Raw genomic sequence first — 8,053 nt, 5'->3', positions numbered from 1 at the left:
TAGCCGCAAAGAAACTAAGGCTTTCCAGACCAGATCTGTTGTCTGAGGAAGTGACTAAATCAAATAAGCGTGACTGCACGCAAACATTTAACAAATAAGTGTATAACAAGCGTAAGCTGTTGTGTGGATTCAACGTAAGAACGCCTATTTTCAGTCCAGAGGTTAATTCGTTTACTAAGTCATGAATTAGGGATCTTGTACATTTGTCCGAAAACATAAAAAAGCACGAAAACACCTACTTACACAAAAATTCGAAATGGAGAGTAGCAAAACCTTGAACATTATTTCGTTCTTGCCATAAACTGTACTTAATTGTGTTCAAAACAGCAACATTCCACAAAAAAATTCTTCTTTTTTCAGACGTTATATTATTATTATTATTATTATTATTATTGACACTGGCTGAAGTTTTATAAATATGTTGATAAGCATAACTGCTATACAGCAGATGCTAATAATTTCTCACTCTCATATTTATCTGAATTTAAAAATTTATGAACACCCATCTGGTACACCTATCAACCATCATTGATTTGATGTAAAATCAGTTGCATTTAAAGAAGAATACATTACATTGCAAAGTGATTGGAATATTTAAATGTCACCCAAAATGAATAGAAATGTAACACCGCCTCATGCTATTTCCCTGATGGGCTCCATTACTCACCTCATGTTGGAGCTCCCAAACACCTAGCACTTCAGCCCTCTACACTTGTCCAGACTGGACAGGAAAATTGGCCACTTCCCTTACAAGACACACGTCCCGTGCTGGTTAATGCATAAGAAGTCATCTGTGTGGCTCATTCCTTCCCTTACCTTCCGCCCAGCAGCACGTGTGAATTGCACGGTCCGCCACTTCAGAATGCATAGAGGCAGTTGGGTCATCAAAGGATTCCAACAGCACCAGGGTGTCTCATGCAGGTGGGGGGGACAACAAATTGGGATATCTGCCCCGGGCAGCAGGTACATGGGGCGCCAAATTCATATTCTTGAAGGAAAAAAAAACCCTTGTTTCACAAAGCGCCTAGCATCCAGTCCGTGTTGGTCTATCAAGTATTCATATCATTTTGAAACGCATCCCTGTTGGTTTTTGAACATTTTTGAAAACATTCTAAGTTGATTTCTGAACGAATCATAAGTTGATGCTTAAATGTTTGTGTAGTGCACGTGATGTCTCTGTCAGGGGAATCCCTGTCGCATTTAGAAATAAAAAACTTTCTCGCAGGCAAAAGAGGTTGGGGCTATATGAGCTGAGCCAAATAGATCCGAACGGATGAATACCAATCGCCATTTGTTTATGTGATTGACTGGGTGTGCAAACGATCAGCGTTGTTATAATTTCGTAGAGTCAGACTACCAGAGTGGAAATAAATGACTAACAGGAATAACAGGCAAGGAAGATCACATATTAATCTTCTCGGTGTATCCAAGAAAATGAAATTTTGAGAAAAAAAGTTTTGGCAGGTCGCTACACTACTAAGGGCCAGTTGTACAGTCCCCCGTTAGCAGCTGCTTAAGTTCTATTCTTGGAACAGCGCGGAAAACGTGTTGTACCAACACATAATAAAGTCTAACTGGACAATGAACGCGGAGTAACTAAAATGGTGATTTTTGCAGGGTTAGTGAAGTAAACCGGAGTATAACTTTTGAGAGTGGCAGGAAAAGTTGCAGAATTAGTGATGACAAGATTATTTGTTAGAACGAGGAATTTATATAAAAATTTCGTATTACTGCTTTTCGGTCTCATGCTTGAGATACTGGAGGGTATGAAAGAAATGTGAAACTATTTCCTAACATAAAACCTTTTTATAAAACTTTGTGCTTGTAGTAGGCTTAATAGGCATTTGATATTGGCACTTCGTAAATTATATTCTGTTGTGTCATCTATGTAAATGAGGTAGATAAAAATGACCATTTGTGCGAAAACAGTCTCGCTTATAAGGCGTGTGTTGCAACTGTTGCAATATTAGAAAGGCCTATTTCGTTTTTTCTAGCAGACAGTGAAAAAATAGACGTAATATAATCGAGAAATCACACCAGTATTGGGTACTGTTAGTATTAACATCTTCTTCAGTATTAGACAAGGGCATTTTGACTTCTCATGTAGCAAAACGATTGATGCACTTTGATGAGGTAGTAGATTCTTTCACAGAGTGAAAAGCATGCCATGTAAAGCTGTAGCGAGGTTAGAGATAAAAAAATCCTGGGACATGAGGTTTGAAGAAATGTGTACGGACTTGCTTGTCCCTGTCTTTACTGCTTTTATGTTTCCTATATCTAATTTTACGTCATACAAAAGAGAAAGTTATTAGCTAATAGGCAATAAAGAGTGCAAATTTTCTGAAGAGTTCTTATCCTTCCAGTCACAAATAATTGCACCCATATTTAATTGTGAGGATTTTTTAAAAAGTGGGTTATGGGGTTTAGTATATCAAACAGCCGGCTGGGAGAGGTTCAAATGGCTCTGAGCACTAAGGGACTTAACAGATGAGGTCATCAGTCCCCTAGAACTTACAACTACTTAAACCTTACTAACCTAAGGATATCACACACAGCTATGCCCGAGGCAGGATTCGAACCTGCGACCATAGCGGTCGCGCAGTTCCAGACTGAAGCGCTTAGAACCTCTCGGCCACTCCGGCTGGCCGCTGGGATAGGGGAGGCACCACAGGACCTTTTAATTTCCATTGTCCTGAACATAGGTTTGATGGCTTCCGTTACAAAACAAACACATCTGAATTCCACAGAGCGAAATACGGTGATGAGCGATAAAAGAATGCTGTATGGAGATACTTGGCACTGTGCCTTGGCGCACTTCAGACAAGTAACATGTCTTGCATTTCCTTGAACATTTATGTTTTATACAGGGTGGTCCATTGATAGTGACCGAGCCAAATATCTCACGAAATAAGCATATAACGATAAAACTACAAAGAACGGAATTCGTCTAACTTGAAGGGGGAAACCAGATGGCGCTATGGTTGGCCGACTAGATGGCGCTGCCGTAGGTCATTAGGATATCAACTGCGTTTTTTTTTTTTTTTTTTTTTTTTTTTTTTTTTTTTTTTAATAGGAACCCCCAATTTTTATTACATATTGGTGTAGTTCGTAAAGAAATATGAATGTTTTAGTTGGACCACTTTTCTCTCTTTGTGATAGATGGCGCTGTAATAGTCACAAACACATGGCTCACAATTTTAGACAAACAGTTGGTAACAGGTAGGTTTTTTAAATCAAAATACGGAACGTAGGTACGTTTGAACTTTTTATTTCGGTTGTTCCAATGTGATACATGTACCTTTGTGAAATTATCATTTCTGAGAACGCATGCTTTTACAGTGCGATTACCTGTAAATACCACATTAATGCAATAAATGCTCAAAATGATGTCCGTCAACCTCAATGCATTTGGCAATACGTGGTCCAATTAAAACATTCATATATCTTTACGTACTACACGAATATATATTAAAAATGGGGGTTCCTATTTTAAAAAAACGCTGTTGATATCCGTTTGACCTATGGCAGCGCCATCTAGTGGGCCAACCATAGCGCCATCTGGTTTCCCCCTTCAAGCTAGACAAGTTTCGTTTTTTGTAGTTTTTTCGTTTGACGCTTATTTCGCAAGATATTTAGCCCAAACCAATCAATGGACCACCCTGTATATCAAACTCTTCAGAAAGATGTGCGCTACAAAATGAACATATTTTTGAAAAATCAACTTTTTTTTAACACCGGCGGCCTGATTTCCCCACAGCCGGAAGCCTGTCGACCATGGCCAATGCAGCCTCCAGCTGAATGAGATTTTCACTCTGCAGCGGAGTGTGCGTTGTTATGAAATTTCCTGGCAGATTACAACTGTGTGCCCGGCCGATTTTGGAAGGTAGGAGACGAGGTACTGGTAGAAGTAAAGCTGTGAGGACGGGGTGTGAGTCGTGCTTGGGTAGCTCAGTTGGTAGAGCACTTGCCCGCGAAAGGCAAAGGTCCCGAGTTCGAGTCTCGGCTCGGCACACAGTTTTAATCTGCCAGGAAGTTTCATAACAGCCTCCAGCTGATTACAGACGATAGCCAACTAACCTTGTGTCTACGCTCACATACATACATGTAATTAACTTAAATAATCTAAAATGATATATAGATACATTCAACTTCAGTGTGAGGACGCCAGAGAAAACCGTGCTGTCACGGATTAAAATGAAATGAAATAATAAGTGAGTTAGAGAAGATAAAAATGCATATCATAAATTATTCAAGTTGCGTCCCAAGAGAGCCTTATGGGAAATGTCTATATAACTGCAAGACGACCGAACTTCTACACATGATCCGACACCTCTTAGGCAAAATAAGAGATACAAGGTAGAGTCATTACTGATTACCAAAACTTAGAACAATAGAGAACTGTTTAAAAAAATACTCTGTAGGAAGCTGTTTTAATTACGCTTTGATTGTGTACTAAGTGATGGATGGAATTGTAGAACTGTATCCACAGGTCTCACAATTTCTAATGCAACACATTAAAATATAGGCATATACTCTCATTTATATAATTAAATAACATTTTTATTACTCTTTTTTATAATTTAATTACGTTTCTTTATTAGATCCTAATACAACGTGAACATTAATTTCTGTTTCAAATTGTAAAAATGTGCCAAAGAACATTATGAAATGCTGCAATTGGTGTATGGCGATAATGCGGTAATGACGAAGCCTGCTTACAAGTGTATGTGCGATTTAAAATCGGAAATGCATCGGTAGAAGACGAGCGACGCGCGGGACATGCATTAACCTCAAAAAACAGAAGAAAACGTGCAGAAAGTGGCAAAAATTGTTCGTTCTAACAGGCGAATATGTATTGGAGAGCTTACCGAATAATTTATCGTGTACGGGTCCGTGTAAAGCATTGCAAGCGAGACGAGTGACTGCAAAATTTTTCCCCAGCCTTTTGATTGCTGAACAGAAGGATAATCGTGTGTCAGTTGAAGGATCGTCTTCATTCAGATCCAGACTTTATGTTCAAAATTGTACCTGGAGATGAACTTCATGGATATGACTCTGACACGAAAATTCAGAGTTCTCAATGGAAGACTAGTGAATCCCTCGACCTAATATATATATATATATATATATATATATATATATATATATATATATATATATATATACGAGGGCGGTTCAGAAAGTAACCTCCGATTGGTCACAGTGCGGGTTGTGGGGGAGTAGCGACGCCATCTGTGCGTTCACGCACTCAACAGGTCAGTCGGCATCAAGCCGTGGTCGAGTGGACGTCGTACCTGCGCTAGTTTAGTTTTTGTGGCAGTTTGAAATGTGTGCTGCAATAGAAAACCCCGCCAAATGTGAAGTGCATGCTGTCATAAGGTTTTTTACAGCCAAAGGATATTCTGCAGCAGCTATTCATCGTGAGCTGTGTGCCGTGTACGGACCAAGAGTTATGAGTGAAGGAGTTGTCCGTGAATGGGTACGTTTATTTAAAAGTGGACGGGAAAACGTTCATGATGAAGAGAGGAGTGGTAGACCATCATTGGTGACTGACGAACTCGTTCAGACAGTTGATGCAAAAGTTCGTGAAAATCGACGTTTCTCAATGTCGGAGTTGTCTACTGGTTTTCCACAGATTTCTAAGACTCTCTTGTACGAGATAGTGACAGCAAGATTGGGTTACCGTAAGTTCTGTGCACGATGGTGCCCAAAATTCTTACCGACCACCACAAAACTCAAAGAATGGCCTCTGCATTAGACTTTCTGTCACGTTATGAGGACGAAGGAGAACCATTGTTAAACAGAATCGTGACCGGTGACGAAACCTGGATGAAGTAGGTGAACCCTGAGACAAAAGAACAATCAAAGATGTGGGCACATTCAAATTCGCCTACCAAACCAAGAAAAGCCTCGCAAGATTTTTCTGCCAGAAAACTGATGGCAACGGTGTTTTGGGATGCCAAAGGGGTGTTGTTGGTTTAATTCATGGAACGTGGTACGACCATTAATCAAGACGTGTACTGTGAAACAATAAAAAAGTTACGACGGGCTATACAGAACAAACGCCGTGGTATGCTGACTTCCGGTATCGTTTTTTTGCACGATAACGCCCATCCTCACTCTGCTCGCAGAACAACGGCCCTTCTTGAGTCCTTCAAGTGGGACATTATCAACCATCCACCTTACAGCCCAGACCTGGCGCCAAGTGATTATCACCTCTTCATGCATTTGAAGAAATGGCTCGGGTCACAGCGGTTTGATGACGACGAAGAGCTCAAAGATGCGGTCACAGGCTGGCTCCTGGCACAAGCGGGTGATTTTTATGCAGAAGGAATTTCAAAGCTTGTGAAGAGATACGATAAGTGCCTCAATCGCTATGGAGACTATGTAGAAAAATAGTGCAAAGATATAGTTGTAAGATGTATATATTAAAATATTTTTATTTAACTTGGTGTATTTTTTTAAATCAACCGGAGGTTACTTTCTGAACGGCCCTCGTATATTGAGGGCATAGTGCGATCAGAGTTCGTTCCAAGGCAAACAACTGTAAACGTGGAGATTTGCAAGGGCGTTCTGCAACATTTGCGAAACGATGTGCAAAGAAAGAGACCAGAAAAATGGGCTAATGGCTTCCTTCTTCATCATGACAAGGCATCGTGCCACACCTCGCTTTACATTCGTGAGTTTTTGGCCGGAAAACGTGTTCCTGTCTGTCAACATCCGCCTTACTCACCATATTTAGCACCATGCAATTTCTGGCTCATTCCAAAAATTAAAACAGTGCTTAAGGAAAACGTTTTGACAGAGTAGCTGAACGCCCTTCCAAAAAAAGCTTTTCAGAAATGCTTCCCCTCTTGTCTTCAACGTTGGGATTAGTGTATTGCTAGCCAAGGACAGCACTTTCAAGGAGATTAAATCAAATTCCGTGTAGGCTTGTTACTATGTTTCCAATAAAATTATTCAAAATACTTTTATCACATCTCATACTCTTACTTAGTCTTTTGTATTGCACCCTAAAAACTACACTGGCGTGCAGAACTTAAATAACTTCCACATCACACGGCAGAGTCAAGTAACATAGCTCGATGAAACTTGGACCAGACAGAAGTAACAGTATAGACAACGGAATGTAACTGAAAGAAACACGCAATGAGACGAACAGAAATGACACTTTTATTCAAAGATACACTGAAATCAAGTCTCTCTGGTTATTACAAAAGGTGGCACATGGTTCTTTATAAGGTGTGTGGTTACCATGGATGGCAATGCATACCAGTGCTTAATTTTTAAAATTTTAGGTGCCTCAATGCGGCTCTTCAACCACAAAACATACAATGAGTGATAAACTTTTTACAAAATACTCTGCGAGGTTTAATATAAACGAGAAGTGCTGCTGTCTGTGTCTGTGGCAGTGTCTGGCCCCTAGCTCTGCTTGATACATATCAGGATGTGTCGAGGATCTCTGAGGTTGCTGGCAGTCATATGCAACAACAGTTGCACAAAGACTAGCGATATGTACCGATCACAAGTTGGGAATGAAGCTTTACTTTCCTTCGGTATACTTTTTGTGTCACCTACAAAATTGATTGTTGTCTCCCAGTGTGCTGTGCATTTGTGTTCAGTGAATTAGTGCTTGAGATTTTTACCTCAGAAGCGCCACAGTAAGGTGATGTCTCTTTTTCGGGGGTATGTTTATATTTTATCAGTTGTCACAGATTTTTCATGGTTTTGAGGTTTTATTCAGTTTCTTACACAGGTATGGATAGGGACTGTAATTGTTGTGATAGGAAAGGGAAGAGTAAACTGGCTGGGATGGTAGAAAAATCTTTAAGGGGGGGGGGGGGGGGTCACTGAAACTCATGGGAGTACTTATGTAGGCTAAGATCGTACATTGTCCAATCATCCTACATTGATTGAAATTAAGCTTAATGAGAAGTTCAGACAGGCAGGTACTAGAGATGTTAAAATATCACAAGATTCTCATAACAGTGCAGTGAAAACTAATGTTAGTATGTCATGAGATCCACATAAAAGCACAGTGAAAAATAATGTT

At 40.0% G+C, this 8,053-nt stretch overlaps 1 non-coding gene across 1 annotated transcript; it reads left to right on the top strand.

Moving 5' to 3' along the window:
* Positions 1-3,936: 3,936 nt before the first annotated feature.
* Positions 3,937-4,011, top strand: Trnas-cga (transfer RNA serine (anticodon CGA)). The gene has a single exon. It is a non-coding gene; the product is annotated as a tRNA-Ser (tRNA).
* The last annotated feature ends 4,042 nt before the right edge of the window (positions 4,012-8,053 follow it).

The sequence above is a fragment of the Schistocerca serialis genome, chromosome 5 (assembly GCF_023864345.2).
Source record: "Schistocerca serialis cubense isolate TAMUIC-IGC-003099 chromosome 5, iqSchSeri2.2, whole genome shotgun sequence".
Lineage (NCBI taxonomy): Eukaryota > Metazoa > Arthropoda > Insecta > Orthoptera > Acrididae > Schistocerca > Schistocerca serialis.
The sequence above is the reverse complement of the archived record's forward strand: the minus strand, read 5'-3'. Positions and strand labels throughout refer to the sequence as shown.